Below are 23112 nucleotides of genomic sequence, written 5' to 3'. Positions count from 1 at the left end.
CACCGTGGCCAATTTCATGCTACCAGTGATTTAACAACTGGTGCCCAAAATTCCTGAGTGTTTTACAATTGGCTCCAGCACACCCTTGAAATGGAACCTATCCCACAGAAAACAGAGCCAAAAGATGGAGAGATAGGCAGTATCCTGGTGGTATTATTTGAGCCCCTAGATCTAGCCATGCCTGAAATCCATTGATACCTCTGGATTTTACTTTTATTTGAGCAAACAATTCCCTTTTGTTTCTTCTAAAGCCAATTGGTTTGGGTTTATTTTATGTGCAACTGAACAAAGATGAACACCTATTGACATCCCCATGCTTCTCCATGCCTCTATGCCTTGAGGAATCACAATAAATCATTAAAAAATAGCAACAGCAGCAAAGCAACCATGTATGCAGCACCTACTATGCACCAGGCAACTTATTTATAGAAAAGTTACCCCGGCAATCTTCATATCAGCCTTACAAGATAGACATCATTGGGCCCACCCTCTAGATGAGCAAACTGAGGCACAGAGAAGCTGGAAGACTTGCCTATAGGTCATCCTTGAACCACTATGAGAGCCCAGATCCAAGTGACACCAGAAGCCATGACTCACACACTGCCCTCTGGGCCTCTCTCACCTTAGCCGCCAGCAAGTCCCTCTGCCTAGAATGTTCTCTGAATTATCTCTCCCTGGTCACCTCTGACTCACCTTTCAAGCACTAAAGTATTAATGATTTCCCCAAGACCACCACAACAGAGTAGAGCAGAGCCAGGATATCGAGTTTGGTCTTTAGCCTGCCCAATCCCCAAATCGCTTTGCCAGTCACCTACGGAGAATGAACTTTCCAGTTCAAATAATTTCCCAGACGGCTCTGAGTAAAGCAGAAAGAAAAACATTGCTGAACGCTGCTGAAACGCTCACTGACGTGTGGCCAGTAAACCGGGGGCCTCAGAGCCAGTGTCTGGCCCTGCCCTACACCTGGGCTCCGCCGAGCAAAGCCCTTTGGCCCGGGGGGTTCTGCTAGTGGCCAAGTGCTCAAGAGCAACAGGGTCTCTTGGAACTGGCTTCTTTCTTCTGACAGTAGAGAATGGTAGCCACCTTGTGTCCGAGCTGGTGTGCGGCATTCTGCACCCCCGCACAGGATGGCTGCTTCTCCCATCGGGCCAGTCCCTGCCAGCTGTGTCACCACCCTCCCAGGTACTCAGGCCCTGACCACTCCTTCTCCTTTGCCCTCTCCCCGAGTGCACACACGTGCACAGAGAGCTGGGCAGCCACTTAAGCCTGACTGCAACTGCACCAGTCCTGGTTTGCAAGTTACAGAAAACTCAACTGACAAGCACTGTCTCTGGTACCTGAGCCCTCCAGGGACATGTCTGATGTAGGGGCTCCAGTGATGTTCTTTGTCTCCCTTCCCCAGTGTGGGGGTCCCAGAAGTGTCAGGTTTACTTCCTGCCAGCCACACATCCACAGGAAACAGAATTCCCTTTCCCTAAGTCATCTGACAAAATCTCACTGGCCCAAATTGGGCCACCCTTGAACCAACCACTGTAGTCAAGGGACAGGCACACGGGTTAGCTTGGGTCAGGGTTACATGCCCTAGGTCTGGGTGTGGTGTCTGTCCCACCTAGACCACAAGGACTGAGTTGGGGGGAAGAGGTGGTTTCCCCAAGGAAAATGGGGAGATTCTTACCAGAATAAGAGAGAGTGGACACTGAACATAAAACACAAAATTGCCATGATGTCCACCTCCCTTCTAGATCACCATCCAAGTCTAGACCACCATTATTTCTAAGCTAGTCCTCTAACCGCGACTTGCAGCTCCCCATCTTGGGACAGGGTCTCGGTCTGGTACCCAGGCTGGAGTGCACAATCACAGCTCACTATAACCTGCAGCTCCCAGGCTCAAGCCATCCTCCCACCTCAGCCTCCTAAGTATCGAGGACTACAGGCATGTGTCACTATGCCCAGCTAATCTTTTACAAATTTTGTAGCAATGAGGTCTTGCTATGTTGTCCAGACTGGTCTCAAAAGCCTGCCTTCCAGTGGTCCTCCCACCTCGGCATCCCAGAGCGCTGGGATAACGGGCGTGAGCCAGTGCACCCGGCCAACCTTCCCATCTCAACAACCCTCTGTACGTAGCTCTCTTTCAACTTCCACTCAAAAAAGCCCCCACTCCAGTGGCTCCCTATCGTCCAGCCCATAAAATCCAACGTCCCACACCTGAAATTTGAAACCTTCATGGTCTGACCCCAGCGTAATTCTCCAGCCTCACCACCCTCAGCCTTCCTCCCTTCACTCGTCTGCCCGACACGCCAGCCAAACCACACGAGCTGCTGCTCTTCCAACAACACCTTGTATTTCTCTCCTTGGAGCCTTCAGCTCATGCTGTGGCCTTCACCTCGGCTGCTTCCCAACTCCCACCTCCACTTTCCCCTGTCCCTGAAATCAAGCCAGCTCAACAACCACCACCCCAGGCTCATTTCTGCTGAACCCATACCAACCCCAGTTCTCCAGTCCAGCTACTCCTGCCTCAGCCCCCAGCCCTCATTGCCTGGGCCTCAGCTCCCTCCTCTTGGCGTGGTTCATCTGCAAAGGAGCCGAGCGCTTCTGAGCAACAGTGATGTGATCACCTGAGCAGGCACCCTAGGTGATCGAGCCAGCTTTGGCATTGATCAAGACTCTTTCAATTGCACAAAACCAAACTCACATCTCTTTAAATGCAAAGGTAATTGGCTCAGTCATAAGCACACACAGAACAAGAGCAGCAGGCATGGCTGCATTCAGAGTATGCTATTCCTCCCTTTCTCTCTCCCTCTCTCTCTCTCCCTGATTTCTACATTTTGGGGACATGATGGCCTCTTTTCCTCCCACCGTCAATAGCTTCCTTCATGTGGCTGGAGAAGGTAGCTCCTAGTGATTCCAGCTTACATCATCCTTATAACGTGGATCTCAGAGGACGGAAGACTATCTTCTAGCACTTCTGGTAACAAAATTCTGGGGAGGACTCTGGCCTGGCTTGGTCACGTGTCCTTCCTTGAACCAATCACAGCGGCCCGAGGAATAGCATTCTCTGACGGGCCAGGCATGTGTCCCAAGTCCATGGCAGGCTCAGCCCCACCCTTAGAACCACATGGACTAGGCCCCCTAGGAAAGAGGGGTCTGTTGCCAGAAGATAAAGAAAGAAAGATAATGACTTACCCCAATGCCCTCACGGCACCCAAGCACGAGGACTGATCCACGTGGTGGTTGATCAACTTAACTGTTGCTGACGACGATGGCTGGAGAGGTGCAGATGGCGATGACAACAATAATAGCGCCCACCTGTTGAGCACCCACATGCCAGGCACTCGTCCAGGTACTTTGCAAGTATTAACTCCTTTACTCCTCATGACAACCCTATAAGGTAAATACAATTATCAGTGCCATTTTGCAGATGAGAAAAGTGAGGTACAAACAGGGTAAGTCACTTGCCCAAGGTCTCCCAGCTTAGAAGTTAAGAAGCCAGGATTGAACCCTGAGAGTTTGGTCCCAGAGCCTGTGCACTCCCCACTGCCCAATACCATCCACAGGGAGAGCGCGGGGGTGTCCAGTATGGAGTGTCCTTGCAGGAAAGCAGAATCTGCCACCGCAGGGCCACAGTCTCTAATCTACCCAAATTCTCCTTCATTAAAACAGGCCAGGGCCAAGTGCAGTGGCTCACACCTATAATCCCAGCACTCTGGGAGGCTGAGGCAGGAGGATTGCTTGAGGCCAGGAGTTTGAGACCAGCCTTGGCAACACAGCAAGACCCACCCCCACACACACTACAAAAAAAAAAAAATATTAACCAGGCATGATGGTCCACACTATTGTCCAGCCCATAAAACAAGTAGGACTACTACTTCCCTAGTCGGAGTCCCAGCTATTAATATCTGGGAGGCTGGGGCAGGAGGATCACTTGAGCCTAGGAGTTCCAGGCTACAGTGAGCTGTGATGGCACCACTGCACTACAGCCTGGGTGACAGAGCAGGATTCTGTCTCTGAAAGAGAGAGACAAAGAGAAAGAGAGAGACAGCCCAGAGGCCTGGCCCTGCCCCCTGCCCTGAGGAAGGAGGTGTGACATGACCCCAACCACCACTCCCCACCTGGCCACTCTCCCCTCCAGCTAGCCCCGTGTTCCCCACCTCACAGCGCCCCGCTCAGCTGCGGGTGCTGCAGGGCAACATGGCACCGGGCCCTGGAGGCTGCAGGAGGCTGGAGGCCACAGAAGCCTCGGTGCCAAGAGCAGACGCCAGCGCCCCAGGCCAGGGCCCCACTGGAGAGGGTGGGAGAGGACAGACAGACAGCCGTGAGAGACGCACAGGGAGCAAGCAGCGGCAGAAAGTGGGACAGAGGGATGCAGACACAAGGGAGGGCCTCCTCCTCTTCCCACAGCCCTCACTGTCAACACGTCTCACTCTCCTGTCTGGACTGGGGACAAGAGGGGGACAGGATGGGTCAAGGGAAGCCCTTTTAAAACAGGCAGGCAAAAGTCGAGCAGCACCTCGGGCCTGGGTCCCTCTAGCTCCAATTCTCCTCAAGCTCCTAGCAGGGCACCAGAGGTGAAGCGAGGAGAACAGATGCCCACGGGGACGCCCCACGTGGCACCCCCTGGGCAGTGGGCCTGATGCTCAGAGGCCCCAGGATCACCTTGGCCACTTGGCCAAAGCTCCAGAAGCCAAGGCCTATGGCCACTGAGCCCCCAAAGGGTTGGGGACGGGGGGGAGCAGGGGGAGCCGCAGCAGGACAGCAGGGGTGGCGTGCCAGACCCTTTCCGTCTCTCCCCATGGGATCGAGCTCCCTCCTGACCCCACACCACACAAGAGCCCTGTCTCTCTGAATATCTGCTTGCTCCAGTGGGACACAGACTTGAGGTCTTGCTTTGTCCCCAACCAGCTGTGTGACCTGGGATAAGCCCCCATCTCAGCCTCCATCTCCACAGAGAGGGGCCCTTCGGGGCTGGCGTCCCGTGGTCCCGTGGTCCCATGACTGCATTGGTCCTCACCAACCTTGGAAGCCAGTGGCGCGCTCACAGGGATGCTACTCAGGGACGCCCTGCATTCTGCCCCGCCCTCCCCAGGAAGCCCCAGCCTGTCCAGCTCCCCACTGCCGCCTGCCTGGCCAACCTTAGCGGTCCCCTCCCCGCCAGGCCTGGCCAAGTAGCTGACCAACCATCCACGGAAACTAAGATGACCCAAGGTGGGGTGGGAGCTGAGAACAGCGGCAACGACCAGGCTGAGGCGGGGACTGAAGGCGCACACAGAAGAGGACAGCGGGGACACGCCCCGGCGCTGCCCCTCCGTCTCCACCGCGCGGCGCTGGCCCCTAAACGACACACGTGGGGCTGCAACTGCAGGTCAGGACCCACCCTGCAGGTCCCAGGAGACAGACCCGGAAATCTTAAAGGGAGGCGGGAGGGGGGAGGATGACCCACGCGACATCTGCCTCCTCCTCCTCGCGATGACAGGGCCTTGGCGGCAGCCGCGAGGGCGCCCCAGCCCCGTGCGCCCGCGGCGCAGCGCGTCCCCACAGCTGCGCCAGTGTCAGCCGCGGCGCCCCACCCCATCCCCGACAACCAAAGGCACCCCTTCCAGAGAAGAGAAAGAGGGAGCTTCATCATTAATAGCGCTGGCGGCAAGGTAAAGCCGCCCGCCCGCCCCCGCGCGCCCTCGCCGTAATTATGCCAGCGCGCCTTTCATCCCCACGCGCGGAAAGTTTATTGTTGTATTCCGGCCTTTTTTCAGTCTCCTCTGCCTTTCATGCAAGGGGAAGGGTGCTGAGGGGTCAAAGCACCTCCCCCACCTCCTCTCCCTGATGCAGTCCTTTTAGAAAAACACCCAAAGCCATAATTTGTCTTAGAATTTCTTTTGAAACAGCTACAAGAAAGACTAACGACTGCTCTTTTCCCTCTGTTTCTGATTCCAGCCATCCCTTTATCTGGCTTTCATTAGAGCCTCGGCCGCGCCTCTTTTGTGGGGGAGACTTGAGGGAGCCGAGGCAGTTTCCCAGCCGCTGTGATGTTGCTAAAGATTAAAAAGGAGCTTTGAAGCTGCACCAGTTCTCTCTGCGCCCCCTCGGTACAGGACCTCAGAAAGACCCAAGCCATCTGGCAAAGCTGACATAAAGACAAAATAAAGTGATTGAAACAGTCTCTTCAAAGCCACAATGGCAGATTTGTTGATTTGGGCGTTATCTTTCATGCGAGGCCCTCAGAAGTCACCAGAACACCTAGGTAATCTCGGGCGGGCCTGACTGGAGTGGATGGAGCCTTCCAGGCCGGGGACGCAGAGGCCCGGCGGAGCCTGGCAGGGGCTGACGGTGGACCAGGGCCTGGGAAACTCCACAAATGGATCCAGCGCCCGGCCTCCGCGACAGTTTCCAGCGAGGCCCGCTCCCCTAGCCCCCGCCTGGGCCCGCCTGCGGAGGGGCGCCGGACTCGGCCGGACCGGAAGCCCACGCCGGGCTGTCCTACACAGGAGGGGAGTGGCAGGAGATGAAAGGCCACCACTGCCCTGATTGCAACCGACTGCCTCTTGGTAACACCCTGGCAGCTTCCGTATCAGAACCCGCTTCTCCCGATGGCTGTCTGCCGGGGCCCGGGGTCTCCTCGGCAGCCAGGCCCTGGACCAGCAAAGAACCCAGAGACACAGAGCCACAGGCAGCTCTGCCCCAGTTCTGCACTGCACCGCGCGACGCAGAGCCGGCCCTCAGCCTGCCCTCAGCCTGCCCTCCCACAAAAGGGGCAGGGCCTGTCCCAACCGGCAGAGCTTCCTCATCCTGTTGGGTGCCAGTACCTGGAGGCCTTGGGTCAGGGTGCTCTGCTGGCCTGGAAGGGAAGCCCGGAGGAGGTGGAGTTGGGACTACCGCTCAGCAGACCCCCGCCCGGTTCCAGTCCGGGGATCTGGGGAACACCACTCCACACACCCACTACTGATGCAGCCTCCTCGCGGGGCCTCAGTTGTCCCAGTGGTAAAATTCAAGGGCTGGCGCGCACCGGAGCCATATTCAATTCCTGGGGAGAATTGGGGTTCCGTGAACGTTCCTGAAGGGGTTGAGGCAGGGTCTAGGTCAGCTGAGCAGGCAGTCCCCAGGGTCCCCGCCTGCTGCAAACCGAGCTGCTCTGCTGTCGTCTCTTGCACACGCCGGGCTTCACAATGAGATCTCCGGGCTTTTGTTAAGGGTCTGCTGATTAAAACACACATACAGTTTAAAAGCCACAGGTCTCAGGGGGCTCCGCTCCCTCCTTGTGACCTTCTTGGGCCTGTGATTCTAATCAGACCCTGATGAGCTCAATAAGAGCTACACTTTATTCTACCCGGTTTTAGCAAAATAATGAATTCACAAGGTCTGACCATCAATCAAAACCCAAGAATCTATTGAAGGCCTGCTCTGCCTTGCCACCCCGAAAATGTAATACCTGCCTGTCCTCGCACACTGGGCCCAGAAAAGATTCCTAAAGGCTGGTCACACGGCGGACACAATAAATTGCTTTCTAAACCAGGGAGAGAGGGCCGCTGGCCACAGGCCTGGGAGACAACTCACCCGCGTCTTCCTTCCCAGCTCCTCCACTACCCTACCCACTCTTCAGAGGACCCAGAGAGGAAATCCCTCATCACGGCTGGTCCCCAACCACCCTTCCTTCCTCCCAGAAGCAAAGTTGGCTCTGCCACCAGGGTGGGAGGCCCACACCAGAGATTTCCTGGCATCTTGGCAGTGATGGGCCAGTATGAGATTAGGCCTCCATCTGCGTGTCCTCCCAAAGAGGGAGAGGAAGGGCAGCTGCCCAGAGAGGCAGGGCCACAGAAGAGCACATGTGAGAGGAGGCAGCCTGCCCACCAACCGCTACAGGGAACCTTCCAGATAGAAAATTTGCCCCTCCTTTTCTAACTGTGCTTCCACATTTTCTCTGTCTGGTGAACTCCTACTCATCCTTCAAAACCCATCTCCAATGTTACTCCAATGTTACCTTCTGTGAAGCCTTTCTGAGCTTCCTTCTCTCTCGGCTCACATTGTTTCATCCACATATGTCTCTGAAATTAAATGACAGTATTTTCAGGGAGAGGGCACACATCTGGAAGTCAATGGACTTTAGTTCAAATGTCAGCTCCCTTACTCATCAGCTGTGAGACTTTGAACAGGTCACTTTGCCTCTCTGTGCCCCAATTTCCTCATCTATAAAGTGGCTAACACAAGACGCATCCTCTACAGTTGTTTTGAAGATTAAGTACTGTATGTGAGAGAGCGTAAAATTATGTCCAATACATGGGCTTGAGAGGCACTCAAGAGAAGTGAGCTTCATTTCTTCCTTAGTAGAGTGTGAGCCTCTCAGAGGCAGGAACCAGATCTTCATTCACTCATTCACACATTCATTCATTCACCCAGCCATCACCACTGAACTCCTGTTGTGGCCCAAGCCCTGAGCCAGAAGCCAGGTTATACGGCAGGTCACAAGACAGACTCCGCCCAGGGACCATAAATCTCAGTTGCTCTTCCTCATTTGTGCGTCTCCAGCACCTGCTTTTGCTGGCACTGTCCCCACCTTCCCCAGGTGGTTTGGCCAGGCTGCAAGTTGCCTGTGCCCAGGATGGTCAGCAGGTCTCCTTCCTGCACTTGGCGTCCTCCAGGGAAGAGCCTTGTCTGGCCACTCTGGGAGGAGAGAGTTGAAGAGGAGCCGTCTTCCCCATTCTCGGGGAGCTCCTGGTCAGTGGGGCAGACCCTCATGTCAGCCCTGGGGAGTTTCAGCCTGATGGAAGAGACAGGCACGTAGCTCCCAACCCTGGACACTCCCAAATCTAATGGTAGAGTCACATTTTCCTGATTTGGGGAACCCCAATTCTGGGAGCAAATAGTAGGGTCCCATTTTCCCTGACACTACTAACTCTTAGTCTGGTCAGGGAGATACATGGCTCCCCATCTTGGCCCAGTCTGACACTGGTGGGGGTGACATTGTTCTGTCATAGGAGGGCACCTCTTCTGATGGGAGAGGCAGTCTGTGCCCACAGATAGCTTAAGAGTCAGATAAAATAACATGTATGGGAGGAAAAAAAAAGAGATCAACCTAAGGTCCCTTTAAAAAGCTAGCTGTGCACGGTCTCTGTCTGTTTGTGGACTCAGAAGTGACATCCCTGGCCCTGCAGATGCACCCTCCTAATCCACAGGGCTGGACACAATGACACAATCACTGCCTCACAAGCATCCAGCCAAGCTCCCTCTCCAGCGGATGCAAGCCAGAGCTGGCCTGAAGCCCCGTCCCTGCCATCTCGTGCCAGCCGTGCCAGGGGAGGCTTTCTCACGATCAGGGACATCTGGGCTGGCCCAGCTCCCAGAGGCCACCGACATGAAAAGCGAGGGGCTCCACGGAAACACCATCTGCACATCATAAAGCCGCTCGGTGGTTCCCAGAGGCTGCCTCCAGCTGTGACTGTGTTGCCCGGAAAGCTGAGGAAGGCACCAAGTGGCCGGCCGGGAGGGGAGGCCAGGGTGGGAATGAGGGTGGCCAAGAGGGGAGCCGGACTGGAACCCCTCCGCCTGGCTCTTGCGCACTTGGAATCAATGTCTCCCTGTCACCGCCTGGGACCACAGTGGGCTATGCCTACCCCTGAAGATGACGCGGTGACGGGGAAGAATACAGGAGCGGTTATGCACTCAGATTCGAGTGGCACTGCCTAGGTTCGTATCCCAGGTCCACTCTTTAGGTGAGTGGATTGACTGGCTGAGCCTCCGTGTTCACATCCGTGCAGCGGAGATGGTCACGATCACCCCGTGCGGCAGGGTTGCTATGGGAAGTAGAAGGATGCACGTATTGAGCTGTGTACTTAAGGTCCATACACTTAACCCCTGTAATTTCTGTCCCATACCTGATTTAAAGTAAGTGCCCAGTCACTGTTGTCATCTTCGTGCCTCCCAGACAGGCTCCTGGAACTCCATCAGCAGGCATCTGTAACCGGTGGAGAAGCAAAACTTACCCTCTGCAAGTTTGGAGCTTTTGAGGACATTTCACTGCCCCTCCTGCCCGAGGCCCCGCCCCAGCACCAAGGCCGCAGCTGATTGGACGAGGGCTGGGGCGTGGCGCGGGGGAAGCTCACCTATTGGCAGTGGAGCAGAGCCTACAACATTCTCTGAGAAGAGAATGGGCTGGGGCAGGGAGGAGGGGAAAGAGACAGAGATGTGGGAACAGCAGAGATAAGGGAGACACAAGGTTCCTGAGAGGCAGAGAGATGAGAGGGAAGAAGGCCGTGTTCCGGGTGCCACAGGAGTCCCTGAGACAAGGCTATGAGTCCTGACAAGAAGCACAAACACAAAAACGCACGCCGCACACCCGACACCCCATCACACCAACACATGCACGCACACACATGCACGCACACACACGTGGACACACATGCACAGACACACGCACACACATACACACACGCACGTGCGCACGCGCACACATGCACACACCTGTGCACGCGCGCACACACACGCACGCTCCTGTTCTCTGTTCTTCACAAGGCCCCGCCCGCACCGCGAGCAGCCTGCAGGCCGGAGAGTCGCGCAGGAGAGCGGTTTGGCCCAGGGGGCTCAGAGGCTTAGCAGGCCTGAACGACAGTATTTGGAGGGTGGCGCGAGGGAGAAAGCGTGGGAGACGCAGAATACAGGCGCACAGAGAGCTGGTGGGGAAGTCCACAGGGTGCCCGAACTGCGGGCGGGCCGGGATCTGCACAGCAACGTGTCTCGAAATCACCACCTGCCACCGCTCAGTTCTGCGTCCTCGCGTGGGCTCCACGCGGGAGGTTGCCCCGCGCCGGCAAGACAGGGCGGCCCCTAGAGCCGGTTTTCCCTCGACCACGGGCTGGGGAAGCCGTGCCGGGTCTCGGCTGGGGCTCCCCAGACGCAGACCTGAGTCAAGGATTTTAGTGCAGGTGGATTCTTCGGGAAGTGGTCACCGGAACGCTGGTAGGGCGTGGGAAGGAAGCCGACAAGGCTGCTGCCGTGCAGGGATCTCTGCGGGCACCCGGGCCCACCCCGGGCCTGGGAGAGACAGGGCACATCGTGCGCCTCGGAGGGAACCGGGTTGATCGGGCAGCGTTTGGCCCCCAGATCTCTATTGGAATGTGATCCCCAGAGTTGGGGGCGCTGGTGGGAGGTGTGTGGGTCACGGGGCGGACCCCTCGTGAATGGCGCGGTGCCCTCCCTGCCATAGGACCGAGCTCTCGCTTTATTAGTTCCCCAGAGCTGGTTGCTAACGGGCCTGGTCCCCTCTGTCGCCATGTGACAGCCTGCTCCCCCTCGGGGCCTGCCGCCTCTGTTGGAAGCTCCCTGAAGCCCTCACCAGAAACAGATGCTGGTGCCACATTCCTCGTACAGCCTGCAGAGCCGCGGGCCAAACCAACTTCTTTTCTTTATAAATTATCCGGCCTCAGGTATTTCCTTGACAGCAACACAAGACGCACTCGCACAGCTCCCTTCCGTGTTGGCTGAGGGCTGCTCCAAGGGCTGAGACTAGAACTACTTAAATTTTGCACCACTGGCACCTCACTTGTCTTGCCTGGCTATCGCGGCTGCTCCTAAGTGGCATTAGCTCCCTGGCCCTGGCTTGCCGCGCACATGGGTAGAGCGGGCCCCAGCAGCCTGAGAGAGCCCACAGGCAGACAGCCGAGGACTGGCAGTCGGAAGTTCAGCCACTGTGCAGGGAAATGGCAAATGCCAAGGGGCTAGGGGTGGGGCACAGACAGCTGTTGCTGTACCTAGCAAAAATCTGCCAGTGTCTCAGAGGTTCTGTTTGGGTCATATGTTCATCCCTGGACCGATCACAGAGGCCGGAGCAATGTGCCGTGCTAATTGAATTAGTCTTACGATAGAGGTTGGGGGATGGGAGGGTGGTGAGGTACGCCCCTCGGTACCGCATCAAAATGGTAAGAGTGGACTGCAGCAGGTCTCAGAGGGAGGTATTATAAACGGATGTTGAGTGGCTAGAAAAACAAATCACACAAATGACCATCGCTCAGCCCCAAGTTGCCAAGTAAACTGGAAGGTGAGAGGATTGGATTTGGCTCGTCAAAAGCCTTTCCAGCCAAACCCTTCAGCTGGCCACTTGCCCTTAGCAGAGTTTAACGCATTAATTGAGCACTGACCTGTACCAGACATTGTGCCAGGCTCTGAGGGGGCACAGATGGAAGGTGCCATTTCTGTTCTCTGGGAACTCACAGGCAAGGCTGGCAGTGGGGATGGAAATGACAATGACCACAGTTTCAAATATCATTTCATCACATCTGTTAATGAGATGCCACTGATTGCAACACACACAATTATTTCATGAGCCACCAAGAAAAACTAAGAGCTGCCAATAAAATTATGTTCCACCATAGATAAGATTCATCCCAATTTCAGAGATATGAAATGTAAAAACAAAAATGTGTTTTAGAACTGATGGAGTATGGTAATAGATTTATATTAATAGTTTATAAAGGATTTTTCATAGACTTTATCCCATTACCTTCTCACTACAAATCTGTTGAGAGTGATATCGCTGCTATTTTCCATTCCACGAAACTGCACTCAGAGAGACCAAGTGACTTGCCCAAGGTCACTAATCTAGCAAATGGCCAAAGTGGGACTCAATCCCAGGTCTGGTTGCAGAACAGAGGATACCACCAAATCTCCCTGGGAAACTTCCTTAACTCTTTGTCCTTCTTTTTACCAAATATTGACTCCTCCCACGTCTGCTTGCCTCTCGGCTCAAAACAGGGAGCCCAGGAAGCACCAGCTCCTCTGCTCCCAGCCACCCACATGCCCAGGCTTGAGATTTCTGTTCCTGGAAACCCTCTTCCCCTCCAGGCAAAACAGTCTTCCTTGTGACCACAGGCAAATGGTATAGTCACCCACTCGTTCCCAACTTCCCTCCAGGCTCCTGCCAAGGTAAGCACTTCTTAAACCTGGGTCCCTGCCAAAGATTCCATTCTTAAGGAGCCAGGCTCTTGCCCCTCAGCACACCTTAAATTAGATCTGTCTGTTAATGGTTTATATGAGAGTTTCCTCATATATGTGCCTTAACTGTCCCAAGCTGAAAACCAGGGCTGGCTTTGGAGGTGAGTGATATGCGCAGTTCCCGCAGTTCCGTAGCAGTTCACACCTGCTTTAGCGCTCTGCTGCTGTTGCCTTCACATTCTTAGTAATTCTGAACATAGGAACCTGCATCTTTCGAACTCCTGACCTTGAGCAATCCTCCTGCCTCGGGCTGCCTCGGCCTCCCAGAGTGCTAGGATTACAGGCGTGAGCCACTGCGCCCGGGCTAGGAACCTGCATCTTTGTTTTGCACTGGACCCTAAAAATTACATAGCTGGTCCTGCTAAGAATGATCCCACTGCTCTTAAAAGCATCTGAGCAAGGAGTCTGCTTTGTTGCTCCCATTCCTGGGATTCCTGAGGTCGGGAACTGCAGCCTGGTCACCTCTGTCCTCTGGAACAGGCAGTGCTCAGTTCCCTGAACAGAGGGCGTCCTCAACAGCAAAACGGAATGAAGGAATGAAGCGTCTGTGTGTGTGCACGCGTGTGCCTGCGCACGCACAGGTCAGCCTATGTCCAAGGGGAAGTTATTGAGCCACTGAATTGCAAAGTGTAAGAGACTGATGAGGGTCAGGCCCGGCTGCATCCAGGGACTCAGCACCGTCGCCAAGACGCTGGCTCTTGGCTCTGCTTCCTCCACGCGTCTCCTCTCAAGCTCTCAAAGCACCAGGCCGACATACCACCAGCGCAGCCAGCTTTCCGAGGAAAGTTTCCACCAAAGCCAAGTCCCAGGCACATGCCCCTGTACCAATCACTACCAGAGGCTGTGATATACTCATTGGCCAGCCCCCAGTCACATGCCCACCCCTGAACCAATCACTGGCCCTGGCAGCTCTGATACTCTCATTGACAGGCTTGAGTCACGTGCTCAACCCTGAACCAGTGAGTGGCCCTGGCAGCTGAGACGCTGTCATTGTCAGGTCTGGATCACGGGTGGGGAGAGACACCTTTCCAGATGGGCATCAGGATGCTGTTCTCAGAGGAGGAGAACATTTGGTGCTGGGTGGCCAAAAACAACTAGTAACACCACGGTTTCTCTCTGCCTATCTCCCAGCTGGTCCCTCACCTCCAAGCAGCCTGACAACCCTGGTGACTGGGAAGAGCAGCCTTGGGAACCTAGCAACAGCAGGAGGTCCAGGGGACATCATGGGTTCAAGCAAGCAAAAGGCCAAGACTGGAACCTCAGCGGGGCAGATCAGGCAGGTGCTTGAGGCCAGGTGGTCATTCTACATAGTTACCACCAGAGGGCAGCCTTGCCTAGAGACATGGTAAACAGGAGAGGGTCTGGTAGCTACAGGTGACTCCTGTCCCCTGCCCCCTCCCCAGGCATGGCCCACCAATGCTGAGCCTGGCTCTAAGTACTTTTTATGTATCAACTCAATGAGTTATCACCAATAAGGTTGGTACATTTATTACCCCCATTTTACAGATGAGGAAACCAAGGCTTTGGAAACGTTAAGTAACGGGTCCAAGGTCATACAGCTAGAAAAGGAGCAAGTCATGTACCTTTTCCACTAACCTCTGAGCCTCCTGAGGTCAGAGGCTGTATCTTGTCCTTATTTGAAGCCCCCATGAACCCTGTTTGCTTAATTAATATCTGTTGAAGTGAGAGCCTGGGGGGCTGAGGGGCTGTCACTGCATTCCCTCCACCCTCCCCCTTCCAGGTACTACACCACACAGGTGGAAGACAGAGTTTTCGATTTGGCAGTGGCACGGCAACTCCACAGTCTCAAGGTGTAGGGCGACATCTGTGCCACTTTCTGGAGTGGCTGGCGGTGTGACTAGGCTGGGAGGAAGAACACATTTAATGTGAATTCATTCAGCAACCCCCACTGGACTCCCACCTGGGCCCAACACCATGCGGAGTGCTTTGAGGGGGACAGAGGGAAGCATGGTACAACTCCCTCTCCCCAAAGCCCTCTTGGGAGAAGAAACAAGTCACAGGCAGAAGGAAGGGCACAGAAAGAAGTCCTGCACACCATGAGAGAAGGCTTCAACCATCTCATCGTTTGGACTAAAACGTACGATATGCACGCCAAGTGCCAGGTGGAGCCAATACAGCGGCGAACAGAACAGAAAAGGAGACTCAGCTCTTGCAGTCACCAAGTTCTCAGTGTAACAGGGAGGCAGACAAAAAACAAATATGTAATTGCAAATGCAATGTGTTTTAAAGGAAACAGGAAAAACACGCGGTGCTATAAGAGAAACTAAAAGAGGACTTGTTTGAGCAGGATTTTTAGGATGGCCTTTGTGAGAGATGAGGAGGAGCCAGCCATAGGAAGAGTGTGGGAGCAGCATTCCAGAACAAGGGAACAGCATGCAGACGGTCCTTCATGGTGGGAGAGTGTGGCATATTCAGGGGACTAAGATTAGCCAAATTATGTCTGGAGGATAGTGAGTAAAAGTAGAATGTGGCAGAAGACAGGGTCGCAGAGGAGGGCATGAGGGAGAGCCTCATCAGCCAAGGAGAAGAGATTGGGCTTGATCTAAGCAGAATAAGAGGTCCCCAAAGGGTTGTAAACAGGGTGATGATGCCGTCTATCTAATACAATCTACATTTCTAAAAGCCGAGAGAGTGGATGGACAGTGAGGCAGAGAACTGGAAACACAGCAGCTCTTGCTGAGTCAATATCAAGGGTCACAGATGAGGGGGCTATTTCCTCCCAGTGGGGACATCTGCAAAGGCTTTGAGAAGGGGATTTTAGCCCAGGTGAAAGTTGGACAGGCAGGCAGGAAGGAGAAGCCTGTATTCCCCAACCCAACTCTTTTCTCCTAAATAAAGGGAAATTTATTTTTCCTTTTTCTGACTCAGAAACTAAAAAGAGATGGCCATCCATCGGTGCCTTCCAAAATGCCTATGTGTAGAGTTAAACGACAGCAACAGATCATCAGCAGTTCCAAGTGCAAATAACTCAATGACGATGTAAAACCTGGCGTAGATAGACCTGGCTGAGCCTCGCGAGGTTTCTCCGGGAGACGACAACGTCAGCACCTGCAAGTCTGACCCCGCTGGCTCTGAAAGGCAAGATCGCAGAGAGGAGGAGAAAATGCCCCCTAGCTGCATTTCCCGAGCAAATGGGCACATTTGCCTCTCTGGTGAGCAGGGCAAGTGTTGACCAAGCCAGTCAGAACTGGACTAGTAGGAAAGAGCCCCTCTGCCAACTCCATTGGTGACCAGTCTCATGAAGGGCAAGAGCTGACCTTTTGTGAAGTGCGCTGTGTTTGTTAAATAGGGTATGTCTCTATTCAACGAGGTACTTGCCTGCCAGCCAGTGGGCTCCAGTCATCTCTGAACAGATACTGGTCCTCATTGATCACTTCCTCCTTCACGAAACTAGTCCCCTCAAGGCAGGTAGAGAAACTGAGTTCAGAAAATGTTTTGTTTTTATTTCTGCAGGGTTACTTGGCCCATCCAGCATCCATTCTCCTATCTTGTGGTAACAGTGCCCTAATTTTTCTTGGGGATCTCAACTTAGGTCACGTACCACACGCACTAGCCTCCCACCCAGGCTCCAGGGGCAGAAGACTTGTGATCCATGTGTGGCTTGTCCCTGAATTTTGCCACACTGTGACCACCCCACTACCTCCCCTTTGTGGTCACAGGTTCCAGGTGGGCATACGATCTAAACTGCCCAATCAGATAGCACCATGGCTTTGGCTAGGCCCATAGGGAAAGGCACATTCTCTCTTATCTAGACTGGGATCCATGAGGGTGTTTCTCTGGAGCTTCTGCAGCCCATAGAGCCTGAGAATGAAACCAGTGCAAAGGAAGCCAAGCCACGAGACGGAGAAAGCCTGAATCTTACGGCATCTCTTGAGCTCCTGGATATAGCCATTCCTGAAGCTGAACCTCACTGTGGGCAGGTTTCTGACTGTCACATGAGAACCAGGCATTCTGATTTCTAGTCTAGTGCTCTTATCTTGTACTGAGTTCCAGATGACTTTGCCCAGCCACACGTACAAATTCGACTAATCTGTATGTGGCTTTATGGTCTGGTAAAAGGCAGGTATTTCAAAAATAAAAACATCTGATCATAATAGCATTTTATCTAACTGAATCACAGAGCCTTGGAAGGACCCCCTGAGTTCATATCATTGTGTGGTTTTCAAAAAATTTTTAGCAACTCCTTGTTTCAAATGAAGTTTTAAGCAGAACTCCTATGTGTAAGAAATAAAAGCAGTATCACGTTAGTGTAAACCTACTTTATCTTTTAAGTTAAAAGTTTTAGCATTTACTTTTTATAATCAATGAAGACCCAAATTTTAATGTGTTGTTTCCAATGTATAAAATGTTATTATATAATACATTTGCATGTATGAGTTATCAGGTTTTTTCTTTTTTTATTATTTATAATTGACATGCCAGGTGTGGTGGCTAATGCCTGTAATCCCAGCACTTTGGGAGGCAGAGGCAGGAGGATCACTTGATGCCAGGAGTTCAATACCAGCCTCAACAACATAGCAAGACCCCATCTCTACAAAAATATAAGAAAAATTAGCCAGGCATGGTGATGCGTGCCTGTAGTCCCAGCTACTTGGGAGGCTAAGGCAGGAGGATTGCTGGAGACCAGGAGTTGGAGGCTGCAGCAAGCTATGATTGCCCCACTGCACTCCAGCCTGGGCAACAAAGCAAGACTTTATTTAAAAAAAAAAATTGACACATTATAATTGTACATATTTATGGGGTACAGAGTGATATTTCAATACATTTATTTAATATGTAATAATCAAATCAGAGTAATTAGCATATCCATCACCTCAAACATTTATCATCTCTTTGTGTTGGAAACATTCAAAATCCCCTCTTCTGGCTATTTGAAAATATGCAATAAATGATTATTAACTATAGTCACCCTACAGTGCTAGAGAATGCTAGAACTTATTCCTTTTATCTAGCTAAATGTCTATCGACAGACGAATGGACAGAGAAAATGTGGTCTGAATACACAGTGGAATACTATTCAGCTATTAAAAAAAGAAGGAAGCCCTGTCATTCACAGCAACACGGTAAACCTAGAGGACATTCCGTGAAGTGAAATGAGCCAGACACAGAAAGATAAACGCCGCAGGTTCTCGCACGTGTAAGCTAAAAAAGTGATGTCACAGAAGTAGAGAGTAGAACAGTGGTGTCTAGAGGCTGGGAAGGCTGAGGGGATAGAAAGAGGGTGGTAAAATGAGAGGGATAAATTCTAGTGTTCTGTCACTGTTGTTTTTTTAACGGTTAAAAATATTTTTTAAATAATTGGGGTAAATGTTGGGTACCGTGGCGTGTGCCTATGGTCCCAGCTACTGAGGAGCCCAGGAGCTCAAGGCTGCAGTGAACTTGTAAACAGCCACTGCACTCCAGCCCCGGCAACATAGTGAGACCCATCTTGAAATTTAATTAATTAATAGTGTAAATGAAAAATTCCCTCGGATCTATTCCATCTTTCTGAGGGCTTGTGAGTTAAAAAAAAAAAAAAAAAAGAATGTTTCAGTTTGTCTGGCTTTGTCAAAGGTCTCCTTTTGGTGGCTACTTGTTCCTTCTAAGTTTAGAGAGGCTCTGCTTCTCTTGTCCAAGAAAATTGTCCAGGTATAAGCTAATGTTCTAGAACAGTGCTTCTCAAATTTCAATACACATACACAAATCACCCAGGGATCTTGTTTAGAACGTAGACTCTGAGTTCTGAGAGTCTACGCTCTGAGATGGGAGTCTGAGACTCTGCAGCCCTACCAAGTTCCTGGGGCGCTGATGCAGCTGGTCCGTGGACCACACTTTGAGTAGCCAGGCTCCCGGGCGCACGATGAGGAGTGTCGTGAATGCATCTCCTGAAGCAGGGAGATGAGAGTCACTGCCAAACTCTAACTTGAAAAACAATGGGAAAATATCTGGAATGACTTATGTCAAAATGTTACAGAAAGTGGTGAGATTATCGACGTAAAAAACAACGGTGAACTAGCACCTCTTATATTACGCTGGGTGGAGCTAGAGCCGATTCTTCAAAGTGAAGTATCACAAGAATGGAAAAGCATGCACCACATGTACTCACCAGCAAATTGGCGCTAGCTGATCAACACTTAGGTGCTCACATGGAAGTAATATTCATGGGTGACGGGCGGGGCGGGGGATGGGTAAACCCACAACTAATGGCTGCAGAGCGCACCGGATGGGGGATGGGCAAGCTCGGAGCCCTGGCTTGGGCAAGGCAAAGGCAATTTACATAACCAAAATGTTTGTACCCTCATAATATTCTGAAATTTAAAAGAAAATTAATTAATTAAGAAAAAAAAGCCCCCCAAAAAGTGCTGAGATTATGAGCACTTTAAAATTTCTTCCTTATGCCTATCTGTATTTTCACATTTATCTGTAGTGAGCATATACTACTTAGGCAATAAATAAATTTAAAACTAAATAACTAAAATAAGAAAAATCTAAAATGTACACATATTTAAAACATACCCTTGATGAGACCCTGACCGGGCGTCAGGAGCACTGTCCTAGAACCAGCAGTTTGAGCAGCCGGTCTCGCCCTCGGCTGCGGCCCGTGTGGGCGGCGAGACAGGGAGGGGACGTGCCCAGGCCTCACGGCCAGTTTTCGGCAGAGCCAGGGCCGTGACGTTAGAGACCTGGGCAACCGGTACAAGCCCACAGCCGCAGTCTGGTAAGAGCTATCGGGCGACACCCTAGGAGGGAGTCTGTACTGAGCCTACCTCCAGAACGGGACTCCAGGAAGCAATGGTGGGCCGTGAGCCTGGGCCTGTGGGGCCGTTTCTGAGCCACTGACCGTCTGTCCCAGCCCGGGGCCCCCGGAACAAGACCAGTCTCTCCAAGGAGCCCATTTCTTCTGGTTCATCCACTTACAGAGTGAAGTCCTCGCTCCATGGCGCGGCATTCAAGGCCTCCACCACCCTTGCTCTGCCTCTCTGTCCATCACACCTCCTGCCCTCCACATCCCCACCCTGCACGCACGATTCCCCTTGTGTGACCCACCCTTCCCCAGCCCTGAACTAACCCTTCCAGGGCTCAGAGACCCCTGCAGCCCAGCCCGCCTCTCCCCTTCCCTGCACGCCCCCAGCCAGCCGCCGCCCTCCCTCCTGGGGTGTCCGGCTCCTGCCTCTGGCTGCCCCTTCCAGTCGCCTCCGCTGCTTCCTCGTCCTCTGCTCAGTGTGAGATTTCAGAGGTCCTCAGGCTCCCTCTTCTCTGACCGCTCTCCTCTCCTGGGCGGGCTCGCTCACCCCCGAGGCTCTGCAGGCATCTCCGTGCCAAAGCCTGTTTCCAGGCACCCCGCCTCCCCCTAGACACAGCATTCCGCTTCCTCCGCGCTGCTCCTCTTGGGTCCTTCCTGGGCATCGCTATGCCCAACTTGGTGCTTCCTCCTGGACAGCGCCCGCAGGCCCCATTGCAGCCCGCACACAGCCCCTGCCGCCCCAAGCCACCGCCGCCTCCCCTTGGGGGACCACATGGCTCTAAGTGGTCTCTGCCTGCACCCGAACCCACTGCAATTCTCTCTCCGTGTGGAGGCCAAAGCGCTCTTCCTAAATCTGGTCACGTGCCACTTCCACGGCCGTCACAGGCATCGCAAATGAAACCAGCATCTCTGCCCCGCCCCGCCGGGCTCTGCTAAAAGAGGAAGGAGGTCCCTGTGCTGCCTGTCTCCCATTAGATTGAGGGCTGCGGATTTAGCTTTGTCATGGCCAGGAGCTGGGCCCGAATGACTCTGGGGTTGGCAGCCACGAGCGCCAGGGCCTGGGGTCGCTGCCCTCCAGCGACAGCCCGGAGACCGCGGCAGCGACAGTGCAGGGTGCCCCTTGGACGGCTGCCACCGCTGCCTCTCTTTTCCTCACTCGGGCAGCAGCTGGGCTGCTGTGCCAGTGACCATGAGCAACCCTGGGAGCCGCACTGTCCCCACAAATCTCCGCAGGCCACCACATTCCCAAAGTGCCGCCACTGCACACGCCCCTCAGGCCTCTCCCAGCAGCGTCACAGGCTGGCGCCGGGCTGGCACCAGGAAGGCCCAGGCCTGCCCGTGATGCCAAACAGCAGTGCCTGCCACCGCTGCTGGGCCTGGGCGCAGAGAACGCCTCCTCTAGCCCTCCAGGACCGAGGGCGGCTCCCTCGACAATACCGGAGACAGCCACAGTACCAGCGACACATGCCACACAGGGCTGGTGCTGCCCATTCCTCGGAGGGAGAAACTGAGGTGCAGACGAAGGAAGGCAAAAGAAGAGGGAAGTAGCTGAGGACGCCCGTCCCTGCCGTTCCCTGCCCCACTGCTGCACGAGGGGCTGTGAGGGGCGCAGCCGGGCAGAGGCGAGGGGCTCTGGTCTGTCTGGATCATACTCAGCGCCCAGCAAGACTCTTACTTCTTGGCTGTAGGAGGACAGTTTTAACGGGTCCCAGTGCGTCTTGCAGAACCAGGCCACTGAGTTGGCCCCAGCCCCTACCTGCTCCAGGGAGGCCACGCTCTACCGCAGGGTCAGGTGGCCAGCACACCGTGTGTGCCAGAGCACCCTCTCCCCGGGAGCACCAAGCCTGCAGGCCCGGCTGTGGCAGGGTGCGCGGCTTAGGCAAGGGGTCCACTAAGGGCCGGGCAACAACCCCCACGGAAAGCTGGAGAGGGCCCTGGGAGCCGAGCAGGGCAGAGATTTCCTGGGCATGCCACACCCCCCAGTGGCGGGCCTTCCTCGGTGCCTCTCTCCTACTGCACAGACTCTCTTGGAGGCCACCGGTCACCTCCTGTCCCCACCCAAAAGGACCCTAGAGGACGAAGGAGGGGGAGGGATCGTTACCACAGCACAGCAGTCATTCCTCAGTCTTTTGCCCAACAAGTATTTCCTGAGGGCCTGTGCTGGGTGCAGGGGACAGCCGCGAGTGAGAAGATCAGTCCCTGGCCTCAGGCACGGGGAGTCCAGCGGGGGAGACAGATGCCCAGCATGCACACAGCCGGGGAACAGACGCGCGGCACGATGTCAGCAGCCATGGTCTCCATGAAGAGAACCCGGGAATGGCTGGAGCTGAGGGGCAGGAGGAGGACTGTGTGCATTGCTGGTCCAGAAGCTTCTCTGGGGTGGTCCCAGGGGAGTTACGAGGGCAGGAGCCACGCCAGGAGCTGAGGGACAGGGTTCCAGGCACCGGGAAGGACAGAGGCCATGGCCCCAGGCAGAAGGCAGCCTCCTGTGTCGGAAGCAAGTGAGGTCCTGCGCGGTGGCTCACGCCTGTCATCCCAGCACTGTGGGAGGCCGAGGCAGGAGGATCGCTGGAGCCCAGAAATTCAAAGCTGCAGTGAGCTGTGACTGCACCAGTGCACCCAGCATGGCTGGGCCGCTGGGCCGGGGGATTGGGGCTGGAGAGAGAGCCCAGATCCGCTTTGAAAGCCGAATGCAGATTTGGCTTTGACTGAGTGACATGGTGGCCGTGAGACAAGTTTGAGCAGGGAAGCGACATCAGCCATGTTGTTAAGGGATCACAAATACTTACAGATTAATATTAGCACTTACTATAATATCTACCGGAACAGGCGTTACACTCGCACTCCGACCCAATTGTCCTCTTCCGTCCTCACAGCCACCCTGCCGCAGCAGCAGGCCCGATCACCTCCCCGCGTTCCGGCAAGGGGGAGATGGAGGTTGCGAGGGGCCGTCCCCGCAGGCTGTGCCGTAGGGGCAGAGCTGGTGGGCGTGAAGGCAGGATGTGAGCCAGGTCTGGCTTGCTCCAGAGCCGGCGGGTTTGCCGGCCTGGGTCCCAGTTCTGACTCCCGCCAACGAGCTGTGCAGCAGGCGATGGCTGCTCGGTCTGGACATGGCTCCAGCAGGTGCTTCTCAACCCAGGTAGCAGAGACCCGGGGAGGGCCCTGGAAGGAGGAGACCTGCAGTCAACCCCAGCTGTGTGGCCGCTGGGGGTCGCTGCCCTTACTGAAGCCCAGCTCCACCCTCTGCGAGATGGGCAAACGTGTCCTCCTCCAGAGCCTCAGGGAGGACAGGGGTTCAGGCTAGTGGCAGACACAGAGCAGGTGCTTGACAGCCTCACACCAGTTACTAATGCCCCAAGTTTTGGGGGCTGTCTGCTAGGGACCTGTGAATGACG

General features: G+C 54.2%; 1 long non-coding RNA gene across 2 annotated transcripts; it reads right to left on the bottom strand.

Moving 5' to 3' along the window:
* Window positions 1-2667: 2667 nt before the first annotated feature.
* On the bottom strand, window positions 2668-9973 carry LOC105884743 (uncharacterized). Of its 2 annotated transcripts, none has more exons than XR_001160336.2 (5): window positions 9861-9973; window positions 9600-9779; window positions 7970-8033; window positions 6798-7188; window positions 2668-3381 (listed from the first exon to the last, which is right to left on the bottom strand). It is a non-coding gene; the product is annotated as an uncharacterized LOC105884743 (long non-coding RNA). The 2 variants fall into 2 exon arrangements; XR_012913630.1 differs by having other exon boundaries at window positions 6798-7185.
* Window positions 9974-23112: the final 13139 nt, after the last annotated feature.

Source organism: Microcebus murinus, chromosome 20 (assembly GCF_040939455.1).
Source record: "Microcebus murinus isolate Inina chromosome 20, M.murinus_Inina_mat1.0, whole genome shotgun sequence".
Lineage (NCBI taxonomy): Eukaryota > Metazoa > Chordata > Mammalia > Primates > Cheirogaleidae > Microcebus > Microcebus murinus.
The sequence above is the reverse complement of the archived record's forward strand: the minus strand, read 5'-3'. Positions and strand labels throughout refer to the sequence as shown.